The sequence below is a fragment of the Lygodium microphyllum genome, chromosome 1 (assembly GCF_053477565.2).
Source record: "Lygodium microphyllum isolate KBCC chromosome 1, Lygodium_microphyllum_v1.1.10, whole genome shotgun sequence".
In the NCBI taxonomy this organism is placed as follows: Eukaryota; Viridiplantae; Streptophyta; class Polypodiopsida; order Schizaeales; family Lygodiaceae; genus Lygodium; species Lygodium microphyllum.
This window is the reverse complement of record NC_141135.1, coordinates 81,008,390-81,026,009: the sequence shown is the minus strand read 5'-3', so window position 1 is coordinate 81,026,009 and position 17,620 is coordinate 81,008,390. Positions and strand designations below refer to the sequence as shown.

At 41.2% G+C, this 17,620-nt stretch overlaps 1 pseudogene; it reads right to left on the bottom strand.

The window, feature by feature from the left end:
• Positions 1-728: 728 nt before the first annotated feature.
• On the bottom strand, positions 729-5,718 carry LOC148041309 (exportin-T pseudogene; annotated as a pseudogene).
• Between the last annotated feature and the right edge of the window lie 11,902 nt (positions 5,719-17,620).

The window sequence follows — 17,620 nt, the reverse complement described above, 5'->3', positions numbered from 1 at the left end:
ATCTCACAAAAGAAATAATAGATGAGCTCACATGACTAAATATGTTGTTTTCAGAATAGAATGATTGCAGGATCTTAGCCCAAACTATAATCTCAAGCGTCAACGCCTTGATCTCAAACAGTGTATGCTGAAATCAGGGCCATCCAAGGAACTACTGAGGGCACTTGTGGATGACAGGAGAATACTGGAGAATACCACCCTTGTAGAGAAGTGGTAGAGAAGGGTGTGAACTTGGTTGGCTTTGCTGCATGATTTGAGGATGGAAAGCAAAGCATCAATGTGTTGGACAAGACCAAAACAGTTGTTGTGATGGGATGGCAGATTATTTGCAATTTGTATTTGCAATAAGTGTTACTATACCTTCATCCGAGCCTGCATCAATACTTGTACAGGTAACAAGAACATGAATTGCCTTGTCCAACAGCCTTTTATTACACGGCAATTGATTTTCATCCATGGTGGATGGTAAGTGACGCACTCGTCTGCCGTTCTTCCTTCTCGCCTTCTAAAGAGCTCATCGATGCTTCCAATCCTCTTCTCGTTTCTGTCGTGTTTGTTGATCTTCTCCTCGTCGCCTTTTATAATTGTCTGCCACCTCATAAAGCTTTAGAAAGCTTCAAAAAAAAAGTATTATTCATAACATCAATGGCGACTTCAATTTCTTCTTCTATTTGAGGCACCAACGAAAAGTTTTTTTTTTGCATTCTTTATCTTATCTCTCATTGACTTCAGAGATTACGTTGCTGAGCTGTTGTCACAATCTCACCAAAAATAGAAATTGTATTAGCATCATGTAAATCAAATGACTGCTCTAACACACTGTACACACAGCACTTCGTAACAAATGTTTCAATCACAAATTCATGAAATCTTGGAACCTTTTCCTCCTCTTTACGGGTTCCACACCAATTTTTGATAAGAGAGAGAAAAATCTGAATGCAAACCTTTCTTACAAGAACATCTTTGTGCCCACATGATGCAACCAAAATTGACTCGATAATGTCAATTAAAATGGGGTTCAATTTGGGTGATAGGAGGACTAATGAGAGGTCAATCACAAAAATAGCTTGCAAAAATGTAAAGTAGACCCACTAAAGTTATTATAATGCCGGCACTTCCTCAGCATGAGCCCGAGGACCCTGTGGAAAGATCTCTTTAGGTAATATACAGTAAATTTGTCGAACAATGAAAGGAAAAAGCTCCTATAGAAGGTCCTTGATGTTGACTTGGAACTTTCTCATGAGTTGATTAATAAGAACTAGGACATCCACCATCTCCCTTGGCTCACTCTCAATTAGGAGCTAATGAAAATCAGCCAGCAAAAATGGAAACAACGCACTACCAAGTGTTTCAACCATTCGATGAAGAAAAGATATCACCTTCCTCCTTAAGACCTTGTTCTTAGGGAACACCTTCAAGACTCGAAGAACGACATCCAATGCCTGCTTGAAAATAAAAACCAATTCTTGGACGAGTAGTGGTGGCAAGTTGTTCACCAAATCCCTTGCTCAAAGTGTTGATTGCTACAATAACTTGATGTAGAGCTGCTATAATACCAGGAGGTTCAACAGAGGGATCCTCCCCTAGTGTAGGGTTGACTAGCAGTGAATCGAGTTGGCTACACAATGGCACCAGTAGAGCTAACAACAACTCTATTTGCTCATCCTCTGGCAGATCCTCCATTCCAAGGAGTAAATCAATTTCCTCAAATGTATGACTTCCATCTTCAAAGCTTGATGTTTGTGTTCTTCTACAAAGTATTTCACCAATGGTGAAGCAAGTCAAAATATCTTGCAAGCTCTTTGAGCACCAAAGTTATTAGTCAATGAGTTCAGCCTCTCCAAAGTGCTGTCGCATGAGGAATGTCCAAAACCAAGCTGGTTTTTTCCTTGGATCCTTGATCCTTCAAAACAGTTACCTATTTTTCCATGCAATGTCCCCTTTCAAGAATATGTTTTGAAAAATAACTTCATGCCCAATCACTCATGCAGTTTGCAAATTAGAATCCATGCTATGCAATCAATTGAGCGATGCTTACAAAAAATTATGAATGCATTGAAGAAATTGTGCCTAGCCTAACTACATGTGCTCGTGTGTCATGCAAATGTAAACACAAAAGATACACACAACGGGAAACAAAATCCTAATGACGCTAACTAATGTGTTCAAATCCTTGGCGAAAAAACTTCACCCTCAGATTTGCAGTGGTGGATATGCAGCATCACAACATCCGCCCCCTCCAAACCTGCACATCCTCCGGATGGGCCACACCTACCCATCCTCATCACTGCCAAGGTTGACGATCAATGCAATCTCTTCATCTTCTATAAAAGCATCTACAATGTCCACATCTTCATCTTCATCATCTCCTAGCTCAAGTCCATCATAAATTGCATCATCCAACTCCTCAATTGCATAGGCTACATCATCTCTTCTCTTGAATAGTTTGATTCTCTTCCCTGCAATCGGAATCCGCAAGGCCATACCATCAAACTCTGCCAAGGAATATGTAGCATTTTCATGGACATGCTGGACCAAATAGGGCCCAAACCATCGTCTTGAAACCTTGCAGATAGCACTATATTGATTGTCAAGACTAGTGTCATAGGCCAACACCCAATCTCCTTCCTTAATCTCTTTAGGTCTCAATCTATGTCTGCTATCAAAGTGGTCTTTGTTGCAAATCCTGACTTCTTTGAGCTTTTGAACTTCTATTTTAATATCTTCAGGTTTTCTCTTCAATTGACAAATACGAAGAGCTAAAAGATTTTCTCTAGTCATCTCTTCTTGCTGCCACAGTAAGTGTGCAAGTCTCTGTAGGCATGACTGGCTTTTGCCCATGCATCAACTCAGCTAGCATATAGCATGTAGTCACACTATCAGTAGTGCGATCAGCCCATAAGGCATAAGGCAACAATCTAGGCCACTCCTTGACCCATCCACCGCATGCTTTGGCCAAGGCTTTCACAATCCGTAGATGGCCTCTTTCGCTCTTCACGTTGCCTTCTAGCTTGTATGCCAAAGTCAAAGCAATTTTAATACCAAGGCGAAATAAAAAATCCCTAGCCTCTTCAGCATCCAACTCACCTCTATCTATAGTAATTTTTCCAATACATCCATACCTGCAAATAACATCTTCCAACAGAAACTTACAAACCACTAAAGTAGACTTCATCCATAATGCTCTTCCTTCCACTTGATCTGTGAGATCTTCTTATGCCAACACAATACAGTGCATCTGCCATAAACCAACAGGCATAGTAATCAAATCAAGAACCCACTTGTAATGAATACATAGCGGGTAGGTAGGATGAAGCTCATCTCTATGCCTCACTGAAGAGAACTGAACCAGTGTTAAATACGAGGGATCTAGAGCATGGCAGATGCAGAAGCTATGGAGGTTGAAAGAGGAAAAAGGAACTCATGAAGACATTGACCCTAACTAGGACAAATTGTTACACAAGTGAATTAGGTTCCAAGATTGAGACTTGGACTCATAAACACAATCTTGTGTATTGACAGTGACATGACACTTTACTGGACAGAAAAGAGTACTATCATTGCATTAGAAAAAGAGTGCAAGTACAATGCTTTATAGAAATTGAGTGGTGGTACTTTCTCCTACTGTGCATATGGGATTCTGATCCTGAGCCCTCACTGCTTCTCACAAAGGGACTGAAGTAGGTGTGATTGCAAATAACTCAACACCCCTCCTCAATCATAACCAGAAGTACAAAGCGTATAGAGGCTTTAGTGAAAGCAACACCTGCAAAGTGTGGACACACCATACATATGGAAAAACACGAGAGGCTGTCATAGAAAAGGCTAAGTGTGGGTACCACAAACATGATGGACATCTAGAGGCTGTAGCAAGGGCCTCACAAAGTGTACAGAGGCTGTAGTACAAGGCTAGCTGAGGAGTTTACAAGTTTATGTTTGAGGCATTAGGGCTAGGAAATACAAAACTAAAAAAATCTATCTGAATAGAAGGACTGATGAGGTATGTCCTTCTCCTGGTGGTCTTCTTCTTCCTTTGCTCCATTTTCTTCTTCTTCTTTGATTGCAACTACATAGGCCTTTTGGGACCTCTTTCTGGCATGGCAGAACTGCTCGGTGTGTTCGGTCCTTTTGTAGAAGTCACAAAAGAGCTGATCCTTCTTGCCTTTGTACCTGTTGCCAACGTATAATGCATGTTCATCTCTAGAGGTGCTAGGTTCTTCCTTAGTTTTTAGCTTCTTTTCCTCCTCTAATAGTGATGCCTGGATATCAACAAATTCAGGGTTTGGCATATTAATTAGAGTTTTTGATACATTATTATATTCAAGAGGTGAACTCTTAAGTAGAACACCGATGCAAACATCTTCTTCCATTTTAATTCTAATTCCTGCAAGCTGGGCTAGAAGTCCTTCCATGTAGTTTAGATGTGTGGCAAGTGATGTATTGGACTTCATTTCAAGCCTGAAAAAATCTATCACAAGACCATACTTTGATGATTTAGACTGTGCACCAAACAAAGTGTCTAGTCTCTCACAGTTATCCACATGGTGGATATAGCTGTGGTCTAGCTCCAGTTTGATAATGGCATGTGCTTTGTCATCAGCTTTCTGCCAGGTACTTGCTAGGGCAGCATCCTGGGCCTTCTTCTCTTGTCCATTAGTAATGGCCCAAAGACCCTTCTTCATCAAGATGAGTTTGATGTGGGTCTGCCAGGTGTGAAAGCTGACTCCTTTGAAGCAAGCAGTTGGAGAGCCTTTTCCCATGTTAGAAGGCTAGAGCAATAGCAGGTCAGCACTAGATTTCAGCAATAGAGTAGTTGAGTATAAGTGCCAAGAAGCACTAGGTAATGGACACTATGTCCTTGAATCTTCAACCTTTCAAAAAATCCTTCAAGATCTTTCAAACCTTAGTCTTCATAATCTCCATTGAGAATCAATCTTGAAACTTTGAAATTTTTCAGTAGTAGAGTTGATTTTTAATGTGTCAAAAGAGACAAGCAATGGCAGTGTAGTATCAAAAGATACTAGTTTGAACTTTGATGTTTGTTGCTTGAGTTTAACTTGATGATCTTCAAAAAACTTCCAAGCCTTCAAGATACTTGACAAATTTCTTCTCCTTGATGTTTGTCACTGAGTAAGTCAATGAATCAAAGTGGTAGTAGGTTGGTTTGAGTGTCAGAAGAGAGAGAAAAGCTTGAAGTGAAATGGCTATGGAGGACTAGATTTTCTAACAGACAGGCGACTGATTTTTCATCTACAATAGTGTATACAAGTGATTATTTTGGAAGATCTCTGGTGGGTGGAAGGCTTATAAGGTGGGCTTGAATTGTCGTAAGATCGCTGAGAGTATGGCATCGTGTAGAGGGAGATTTGACGGTACGAATAGCACAGGCACAAAAACGGGCAGCGACATCCAATTTCTGAAATGTTGGCTTGAATGATCACCAATGTTCAACTATGATGTACCAGGGAGTTGCACCCTGAGGTGATGAAGAGATTCTCAAAAGACATTGTGAGCTGAAATGGCTTGTAGTGTGAGATCCATGGGCTCAAGCAAAGCTATGTGCTATTTGGCTATGGCTGCCACAAGCTTGACTGAAGATGAAGTTGAGAAAAGAGGTCACACACTGATCCTGAGTTGTCCAAGGGTGAAGAGGAGCTGAAGAAGCAAAGAAAATACCTGAGACATGTTAACCCATGTGCAGCTGAGCTCTGATACCATGTTAAATACGAGGGATCTAGAGCATGGCAGATACAGAAGCTATGGAGGTTGAAAGAGGAAAAAGGAACTCATGAAGACATTGACCCTGACTAGGACAAATTGTTACACAAGTGAATTAGGTTCCAAGATTGAGACTTGGACTCATAAACACAATCTTGTGTATTGACAGTGATATGACACTTTACTAGACAGAAAAGAGTACTATCATTGCATTAGAAAAAGAGTGCAAGTACAATGCTTTATAGAAATTGAGTGGTGGTACTTTCTCCTATTGTGCATATGGGATTCTAGTCTTGAGCCCTCACTGCTTCTCATAAAGGGGCTGAAGTAGGTGTGATCGCAAATATCTCAACAACCAGGGCATGTCTCAACGAACTGTGAGATATCTCAGTACATGCCTCTCCACCAATAGTGCTCTTTGATCTTCTCATAGGTCGCCCAAACAGCTCGATGTCCAGCCCAAAGGCTTTCATGAAATTCTTTCATGATCCATACTTGTGAAGCTCTATTGCAGACAACTCTCAATGGTTGTCCTCCTTGCTTTCGTGGATGCTTCCAAAAGTAGCCCACTTCGCAAGAAGAAACCATAAGCTTTTCTCGTGATCTTCTTGAAGTCTGCATCAGTCCATCCATCTTGTCTAAAATTGGTACTCAAATAATGACCAATCTGTAAATACTCTCCTATATACAAAGACTCTTCAAAGCTTTCCAAAGTAGACACATGAAAAATATGGTCAGCATGCATGGCTGAAAGATCAACCCCATCATCAATGTAAGAAAAAATCATATCATCATATGTCGCTTGTGAAAGCATATTAGCTATCGGGTTGTCTTTACCTAATGTGTGCTTGAACTCAGGATTTATGGATTTTATGTACCCAATCCACCTAAGCATGGCAATATCTAGAGTAGAACAACTCGTAATCATACCTAGAAGAGGCAAACAATCAATCTCGACCACCACAGCAGCACCAATGAAGTACTCTCTATCATTCTTGAGAGCCGTGACAACTCCCAAGTGCTCCCTCTTAATCTGTGAATACCTACGTTGCCACTCATTTAGATTTTTCACTCCAAACCAAATAGCAATCCAACAGCCCATCTAATGCCGATAGGTCTGGTATCAATAGTTAGAACAATAGGTCTCCCACACTCATAATCTGCCTTTTGAAGAGTCAGAGAAGCTCTCAATAATTTCTTCAGTTTCTATATAGCTTTAGTATGTCTCATCTCCTAAGAAAAACATTTCCCTTTCCTCAAGAGCTGGTAGAGATCATCTATAATATGAGAAAAATGAGGAATCCAAATAAGATAAAACACACAAGCTCCAAGAAACCTACAAACCTCAAAAGTAGAAGAGCAAGTCTCCGCAATCTTCTCTATGGCATCAACCTTCGCAGGAGAAGGCTTCCTGCCATAATATCCACACATATGCCCAACAATCAAAACTTCTCTGGCTCCCAAAATAGACTTCAACCCTTACAAGGTCAAATTTACTTCTTATAGCCTACAAAGAATCCTCTCAACATCTCTGATATGTGAAGCCACAAAGAACCTGCATCCATGATCATCTAAAGAATCATCCTTCTCTTTTTCTAAGCAGCCCTTGATAGGTAAGTCATCAATGAAAGGCATGGTAAGATTAGGAATAAAATCTCACAGAACCTAGTTCATCCCATTCATCATATGGGCAAACAAATTAGTAACTCCTTGCAGAAGCGTACACATCTGGACAAGGCCTAAAAGTGTCTTCATTGTATTCAAATCTCTACTCTCAAGGGCAAGCGAGAACTGATCATGTTCGGAATAAAGATCACCAAGTGAATAGATAGCACGTCTAGCAAAAGCTTCTACGAACTCATCTACAATAGGTCATGTACCAACATTTTGAATAGTGACCTTGTTCACTGGCTATAAGTCTTGTATGAATCTAAGTGTCCCATTCTTCTTAGGAATTGTGAACCATCTATTGGAATATTGAGCTGAAGATGGCTCTAGAATCCCCATCCTCATCCGCTCATTCAAAAGCTCTACCAATTTGGGCAAGTGAGCCCTAGGTACAAGAATAGGCTATAGATTCCAAGGGACATGCGGAATGGTAAAAATAACCATAGGAGGCACAAACCTAGGATCAATGCATCCAATCTCATGTGGGACAGGATCCCATAAAGGAGGTTGCAAAATAGCTCTCCTAACCATCTCATCCATGTCCAAAGCTAGCAATCCTGCAAACAACTGGTCTAACCTTCTTGTCAACTGTCTTATATTTTTTCCGAAATTTGGCTTCATTGCTACAACCTACAAATTTCAGCCCTTGTTGAAAATACCTTGGTAAACACAAATTTTGTTGTGTATAAATAGTAGCATCCAACTCTTTTTACTGAAATATTTCAGCAAGGAATACTTTTTGCTGAGAATCCTCAACAGCCAAATTCTCTTGAAGCATAAAATCAGCAATTTTGCAATACATTGCCAAAGAATGGACCTGTAAGACATATGACAACTCTTGATTGTTAGTATTCAGCAATACTAAAATATCTTCCATAGTATTCGAGCATGAAAGTCCTTCATAGAGACCATCTATCCAGTCTTCTTCTTGCAAAACACCTACAAGCTTTAATTCTTTTTCTTTTCTTTTTACATACTACCTAGTAGCTCTAGGCATATCAGAAATATGCTAAAAATACAAATTACTTTCAATGGATACACCATTAACACATGAGGAAAAACTTCCGCTGCAAGGAGTCAAGAGCTTTCCCTGACTCGTACCAGTATCGTCTTGCAAGACAGTGGTACTACCTAACAAAAATCCGGTTGTTCCTGCTAGAAGACGGGAATCCCTCAAGGAATCCTTATTACTTTGATGGTTGACACAAACTCTCATGAATTGGACAGCCCTCTTTCCATCCTTGCTTCGAATCCGTGCATATGCGAACCCATCATCTAGAACCTTAGTCTCCATCCGAGACTCTACAATAAATGGATGTCCCAAAATAATAGGATCAGAACAAGAGTTCTACACAAAAAAATGATAAGACTCACCCACATATCCAATAGAAATCTTCAAGTTCAAACAAGCATCATATAAATCTCATGCATTGTTGTTGGCCACACGCATGCGCCAACCATGATCCACATCAACTGGCCACCTACCAAATATTATATAAACATCACACTATGACATTAAACACCATATTGGGGAATATGGGAATTTCCCATAAGTTTGAGACACGTGGTCAAATCTTTGGATTTGTCATAACTTGAACACTATAACTCCAAATCGAGCGCTCTATAGCTCAATAGATTCCAATTTTCAAGTGATTTCCAATGATAGGTCACATCGTATGGTTTTGAGAAACTTATGGGCATGCTATCCGAACGACACCTTTTTAGTATTCAAAAAATGGGAATTGGGAGATTCCCAAACTCACTAATATTGTGTTATTAATCTTGGAGCCATGGTCCAAAAGAGCAACACAAGGGGTCTCTATCTCGCCAAGCTTGACTACAGTCTCTGTAGTCACACGAGCCCACTGACTACGAGAAAAATGGCTATGAGGCACCAATCTAGTCGCATCTTCATTCTCATCATATTGTATGGGCTGAAGTGAAAGATGAAGAGACTTCTTGGACTGCATACATATAACTCTATCTGTAGAATCCACAATAGTCTCATCATCAGAATCAATCTCCTCAATCTGCAAGTCATAGAGAATAGCCTCGGCAACAGCCTCTCGATGGATCATATCATGTGTCTGCTCTTCAATAACCTGCCATTTTCTTTTAATGATGTCGATGATAACATAATGAAATTCTCTTTTGGAAATCCCCAAGACTTCTGCAAGAGTAAATTCAATTTTGTGATTAAGAATCTGATCCTCATGTACCTTTTTCAAATCCATGGTCGTCTCAATGTCGGAAAGCAACTTGAACCCAGGTTGCTTTTTTGGCTTTGGATCCTTTGTCTTTGGGGCTTTATGATCTTCTTGAACTTTTGGCTTCTTAACATCACCTATACTCTACTGTAGACCTAAAGAAGAAGGCTAAGAAGCTGGATCATTCCTCCTAGTCACCCTCTTCGATCCTTTAGGCTGATCATTATATCTTTTTTGCTTCTCTTCAACAAGCACTTTAAATCCTGGAGATTTATCTTTTGGCAAACTGCTCCAACTGAAGAACATAGGCAGCAGCTTCTCTTGCCACCTCTTGCATCATATAAGAAGAGCCCAAAAGAGACTCCTCCAATAATCTTTTCATACCTCCTTTACCAAAATTTGGTTTAATGGATTGCTCTATATCTCTGAAACATATCATCTTGTCCTTCCAAACTACCAACTTCAGCCTTTTTGCCTCTTCAAAATCTTAATAGTCCTTTCACTCATGGTCTAGACTATCACACCACATGCAACAGCGAACATATCATTTCTAGAAGAATTTATAGGAGTAGAAGAGGTTGGGGCTGAAATTGGAGCTAGGCTAAGTGGCTGCTACTCTCTTCTAGTCATCTTAATTTGAATATCTTTCAAGTTCTTTGAAATTTTCTCCTCCATATCTTCAACAATCAGTTTTGCAAATGGCATGTTCTAATAGAAATAAAAATAAATAAAAATTGAAGATTTCTTTTTAGTATCTTTATGGGATTTTTAATAAGCTAGCTTCTAGTCAAGAAACAAAACCATTTGTCAATTTTTACCTTCACTACAAGATATAGACCTTATAGCGACGTTTAAAGCGACGAAAATTCAAACAACAAAATTTGCCCCCGTCGTCGCAAAAAGCGTCGTTATTAACGACGCCATAGAATCGTCGCTATAACCGTCGCTATATGCGTCGCTATATGCGTCGCTATATTCGTCACAAATGCGACGAATATAGCGACGCATATAGCGACGGTTACAGAGATTTTGCGACGCTGATAGCGACGGCAATAGCGACGCGTGCAGTAAATTTGCGACGCAAATAGCAACGGTAACAGAGAAAAAAAAAATTGTGGCAGGGCAGCAAGCTGCCCTGCCACATATAGCACTGTGTGCTGTATGAGAGCCATACAAAATAGTTTCTGCACTGCTTCATACAAAGCGTTTGCAAACAAAAAGAATGTATACTGAAATCATAAAACTGATGGATGAAATAAATACATGATATCGCATAAAATGCGATTGGTACAATCATAAAACAATATCACTAATACATAGAAAATGTCTACATAGATTGGGCGACTAAAAACTAAAGGTATGTGAGCTCTAAGGATCCAAGGGCGAGCTACAAATCGTCGTCCCCCGAAAGCTCTTCCCGCTGTAAAGGAGCATCAAACGGATTCTGTAGAAAAAGAAACAACATATCAATCCACCATACAATAATGCATTCAAATATCTCATGGTAACTACGGACAAGAAAGATGAGTGACTTACTGGGCCGCCGCATCTATACAATCGGTCGATCAAAGATCTGAGACCGTGCCTCTCCGCATATCGAGTCTCAAGGCCTTGCGGATTGCGATTTGTAATGGAGTGCTGCAAAGAAAACAAAATGCTAATTGTTAGAAACATGATTGTCAGTACAAAGAATATCTCAAAAAAACAAATAAGCAAAACAAAAGAGAATCTTACAAAGTCCTCCAAATATGTCCTGTGGCCGCCACTCCCAAGATGATGTACCGATCCGGCCTCGATTCGTGCCCTCGCCGCCTCCCGCTGCTGACTCCAACGTCTTAGCGAATTTGTAGCCTCCTCCCTCAGTCGGTGCTAGTCGTCTGCATCTAACCACTCGAGCTTTGGAGCCCCACTCTTGATTGCCTTGCGTGCGTCGGATCGTCTATGTGACATGTATGCACGTATGCAATCCATCATCCAGCCCGTAGAGAATCTATCCACTGCGGCTGGCACCGGGAACTCCTCGTGCAAGGATACTACTATGTACTCCTTGCTCCCCTCCGGTATGTTCCTCCAATGATCCAGGACGTTGTGCCGAAAAGCTTGTTGGCACAACTCCCTCATGCGAGCCATCACCCTCCTCCCCTCATCATTCATGATGATGGCTCCTGACCTGCCATCCACTAGGTATCCATAATCCCTAGGAGTGTGCCTTGTATGGGCCCTCTCCCATCTCCGTCCACGCTCCTGGGCATATCCAGGAGATCCCTGAATATCCGGTGTACCGACGGGGGTACCCTCTCCCGGAGTGCCACACAAAGGGGTGCCGCCAGAGGGTGTGCATCATACCCGTCGGAGTGCGGATAGACTTGATTACTTGCTTCACAATGCGCTCTTCTTTGGTAGACAAAACCCAGGGAGCGCGAGGAAGCTGCACTCCCCCTTCAGCACTCGACTGCGGCCAAAGCGCCTCCATCTTACCTACCTCCTTTAAATCCATTCGTGCCCCTATAGTGTCTCTCTTTCCTGTGATGTGGTCCCTTAGCAAGCTGCCCACATTTTTGAAAATATGCATGGGATCCAACAAGTGGTTGACCTGTAAGTGGGTCCAATATGGCAACTCGTAGAAAACTGAGAACCGCCGCATTCCATTTGGATGTGAATCCGGGTTTACCATTTTCAGCTCGTACCAGCTTGCAGCGTTCATACGTGCTGGAGGTCGTCCAAGAAAACCTTCCCTGAGTTCATGATCCTTCGGCAAGAAAGCGGCGTGTCCTTGATATACCATCTTCTTCATGGTTCGTGACCTTCGGGAGTCTAACTGTGGCCCACACAATGGACATGCATGATAACCTGAGGTAACGAGACCTGCAAGGCGATCCACGACCTAGTGAATACTTGATTGAATGAAATAAAATATAGATATTACCGGCGAGAACAAAGGTCTGCTCACCTGAGCACTCTCCCAATCCCGGAAAGTCATGCATCGTCCACATGAGAATGGCTCGAATGTTGGCTGACCGCCGACCATCGCGCCTGCTCATATCTTGCACCGTGACCCCCTCCTCCCACAAAATCTTAAGCTCATCGACTAATGGACGAAGATACACGTCCATATTTTTTACTTTGTAGCAGCCCGGGACGAGCAAGCTAAGGATGAGATGTCCTTTCTTCGTAGAAAGCCATGGAGGAATGTTGTAGTTGACAAGCATTATAGGCCACACACTGTAAGAAGTCGAGCGCAGACCGAATGGGTTCACACCATCCATGGCGAGACCCAGCCGAAGATTCCTTGGCTCTCGCGCAAAGCCTGGGAAGGTAGAGTCAATGTGGCTCCATGCGCGCGAATCTGCTGATATTCGTTGAACTCCATCCGTGGACCTATTCTGCACATGCCACGTTGTCAAGCTTGCCATGGCAGACGTGCGAAACATGTGGTTTATGCGGGGGATGAGCGGAAAGTGTCTGAGGACTTTTTGAGGGATGGTTTGCCCTTGCAAGTCCTGTCGATACCTGTGAGCACCACACTTTGGGCATGTCTCCATACTCTCGTATTCATCTCGAAACAATATGCAGTCGTTGATACATGCATGGATGTTATTGTAGTCCATGCCAAGCTTCCGTAAAACATGTCGCGCATCATCACGAGACTCAGGCATGGTGTTTGCAGGTGGCAATATATGATATTTCAATAACCTGAAAAAATCATAAAACACCTTGAAAAATCTATCCATGTTTGCAATAATACTGTTTAAAAAAAAAACAATGAAGTCTGTGTGCAAGGTACCTGAATAACTCAGTCACACTCGTATCGCTCCAACCGTATTTTGCTTGCACACTTAAGAGTGCAAGCAATGTCTTCAACCGAGATACTCGGCACCCATCATATAATGGTATGGATGCTTCCTCTCTGAGCGGGTCAGATGTCTCAACATCCATGGGAATCAATGCATCGATCATTGCCTCCATCTCAGGCTCCAAGATTGTAGGCAAGTCGGGAAGGTTGTCTGTCTCCTCTGGCATTGACGGTATAGATGGGCCTTGCGAGTGGTCGATTGGCTCCTGCAATCCATCCATCGCACGTCCACGAACTCTTCTAATTGGCCGCAAAGGGTGCACTCCCCCTTGGGTCGAGACATCACCCCCCTGGATACAAAATTTACCAACAAGACCCAATCTTATTGTGTATGGTTTTCAATCAGCTTGAGAGTACAATGCATGAAAAATGCTAACTTCAAATTACCGTTTGCTGAAAGTTTGCAATCGCCTGATCAATGATCTCAGATTGAAACTCGCCAAATCGTCGTACGTGTTCTATAGACAATCGGTGTTTTCGTCTAATTGCCAACTTGCATTGAGAGCAAGGACATGGGACACGCTGATTAAGATACGACTCGCGGTCTTGAACAATAGGACCTTCTTCGTTTGCCATCTTATCTACATTATAGCAAACAAGGCTTAAATGGATAGCTTTATGGAGATGTACGTCAAGTTGCAAGTTGACCATAAACCTTGCATTGTATATAGTAGTCGAGAGATTTTCCGATGTTATATCTCGGCCTTGTATCATGCTCAACGATTTGTTTGTCCCGGTAGATAATTTTTTGTTATATCTCGGCTTTGAGTATAAGTAATCCATTTTAAAATTAATGCGCGCCATCTATGAAATTTTATAACTATAGTAATAAAATTTATTTCAATCAATTCTACTCATAGTCATAAGACCTGAGAGAAATTATCCTATACTCAATTTAAGGGTTTCTTTTTCTATAACAATAATTTTGGGTTCATTTTGATGAAGTACGTGGTCGTATGCAAAGCACATTGCATACCATTATCAATACGTATATTATCTTAAATTTTCTTCCCTTCCCTCTCCCTCTCTTTCTCTCCCTCTCCCTCTCTTCCTCTCTTTCTCTCACCCTCTCCCTCTCCCTCTCGTTCTCTTTCTCTCCCTCTCTCATTTCCTCCCTCCCCCTCCCTCTCCCTCTCCCTCCCTCATTTCCTTCCCCTCCCCCTCCCCCTCCCTCTTCCTCTCCCTCTCCCTCTCTTTCTCTTTTTTTCCCTCTCCCTCTCTATCTCTCTTTCTCTCTCATTTTCTAAACAAGCAAAAAATAAAGTGATTTAAACATCCTCCAAGCAAAAGGGAGAGGGAGAGATACAATGCACCCTCCCTCTCTTTCTCTTTCTATCCCTCTCTCATTTCCTTTCCCTTCCTCTCCCTCTCACTCTCTTTCTCTCTCATTTCCTCTCCTAAACAAGTAAAAAATAAAGTGATTCAAACATTAAACAAGCAAAAGGGAGAGGGAGGGAGAGAGAGAATGCACTCTCCCTCCTTCTCCCTCTCTTTCTCTTTCTCTCCCTCTCCTATTTCCTCCCCCTCCCTCTCCCTCTCCCTCTATTTCTCTTTCTCTTTCTTTCCCTCTCCCTCTCCCTCTCCCTCTCTCTTACTCTCTCGTTTCCTCTCCTAAACAAGCAAAGAGGAAAGTAATTTAAACATTAAACAAGCAAAAGGGAAAGAGAGAGAATGCACTCTCCCTCTCTTTCTCTCCCTCTCCCTCTCTTTCTCTCCCTCTCTCTCCCTCTCCCTCTCCTTCTCTTTCATTTCCTCTCCTAAACAAACAAAAGAGAACGATTTAAACCTTCAACAAGTAAAAGAAAGAGAGAGGGAGACTCACCAATGAGATATGGCGAGCGTGGGCGGCTTCTCTTTGCAACGAGGGCTCCTCCTCTCCTTCACGAACAACGACGGTGGCGGTGGCGGCGGCGGCGGTGGCGGCAAGTCTCTTCCTCCTCTTCTCCCACAAAGCCTTGGCTCTCTCCCTCGCTCTCTCCCTCGCTCTCGCTCTCAAAAGGCGAAGAAAACAAAATGAAAACGGCGCTCTGGTTTCGGCGGCGCTTTTTTTCCCTGCGGCGTCGCAATTGGCATCGCTATATGCGTCGCTATTTGCGTCGCAAATGCGACGCATATAGCGACGCCAATTGCGACGCATATAGCGACGCCTATAGCGACGCCGACATCCGCCGTCGCTAATCGGCGTCGCTATTGCCCCATTCCCTTGTAGTGCTTTTTTCCAAATGTATTTGAAGGTCAAATTGATTTTTCTAAAATCCAAAAACCCTTGGGTACCCCTTTCCTCTATGCTCTTCTACTCCATCCCACTTCACTTCTAAAATCCAAAAACCCTTAGGTACCCCTTTCCTCTATGCTCTTCTACTCCATCCCACTTCACTTCTAAAATCCAAAAACCCTTAGACACCCCTTTTCTCTGAGCTCTTCTACTCTATTCTACTAGTCTTAGACCTCTATTGTATCCTCTTCTATGTGCATATCCAATCTACCTTCTCATTAGTGAAGTAGCCAATTTTCATTTACCTCTCTCATATTCTTCTCTCTTTTCATTATATTGGCTTATTCTACATATAGCACAAAATAAGGAGGCACTTGTGCAAGAGCATTGCCCTTTTTTTCTACGAGAGAGAGAGAGAGAGAGAGAGAGAGAGAGAGAGAGAACACCCTTTTTCTTTTATTTTCCAAAAATAAACTAAACTCTTCTTTCTCGAAAAGCAAGGCTAAATCAACCACTTAGCTGAAGTTAACATTGGGCAGTTTTCAAGGCTAAATCGACCACTTATTTGAAGTTAACATTGGGCAGTTAAACACCACCTTGTCACAACACCATTATATAAGCATATTCCCTAAATAGGAATGCTAACAAGAACAATAGCCAATACAAAATGTTCCTTGAACATTAAGAAGCATAATTCAAGCCATTGATCTTTTGAATCAAAAATTAATTATAATAGCAAATAAACTTCAGAAAAAAGACATAGTATTTAGAGAGATAGTATAGGCATGACTATATTGTCATTGTCTTTCCAAAAGATACATTGGCATGTTGTTATAAATGAACAATACAAGCCCAGGTAGACAAAAACACTTCTGTGTCCTCAACTTGCTTTTTCCCCAAGAATTCCATACTCTTAACTTCCTCCAACATGCATGCACTAATGTATTCACATGTTAGGCTAATGTAAAGATAATTGGAAGCCTCCTAAGGATACATGCATATGACATATACAAGATAAAGTATAAAATTCATTCCAAGTGCTAATACACATGGCAGAGCTTGGTGGATGGATACATGGTAACCACAACCTAAACCCATATATCTCTTAATATATAGTGAAATATAGTGCAACCATTTCAAAGAAACATACATGGCTAGGAATCCTTCATGTGCAATGACATCTATAGCATTTCATAGAGAATAAAAACATAGAACCATGATTCAACAAGTAGATCATACTCCAATGGTAAAGAGTAGCCACATCAATTAGAAAATATGTGGACGACACTTCAGGATCTGCATCATGAAAAATATATGGAAATGTACCACACAAACTAAATGTCAAAGAAGACATTACATGACCTAAGAAATATAAATTTGCATATACATATGCATTTTCATCATGGTCTTTCATGACTTCAATTAGTATCATATCTTTTGTAAAGTCTTTTTGAACATCAACCAAAACTTATATAACCCACACTTATTGTTCTTTAGATCTATTTTCAGATTTCTAAAACTCTAGATTTTTAGATTGTTGCTCTACTTGCTATTCTTTAGGCTGTTGCAAAACTTCCTACTTTTCATGTTGTTGTGATACTTCATGTTGCTATTGTAGGAAAACAAGTTATTGTTCCATCATGTAATCTTGACATTTCAAATAAACCTAAAAACTCTCAAATTTCTAAAAGCTTGAACCAATTTTTGCAATCCTAAAGGTTGCTAAAAATTGACCATTGTTGTCTTGAAACTTGCTCCCTAAAAATTGCACACACACATAACCAACTTGAACATTTACAGTAGCATAAGCTTGCTAAATTTCATTACGTTGAACAATGTAATGGCTTAAAAATATGAATATCTTGAATAGATACATCAAAAAATGGTGCATTTTTCACTATCAATAGTGGGATTTCAAGTCCTTTCAAAGACTCTTTATTAAAATTCTATTTACTAGGT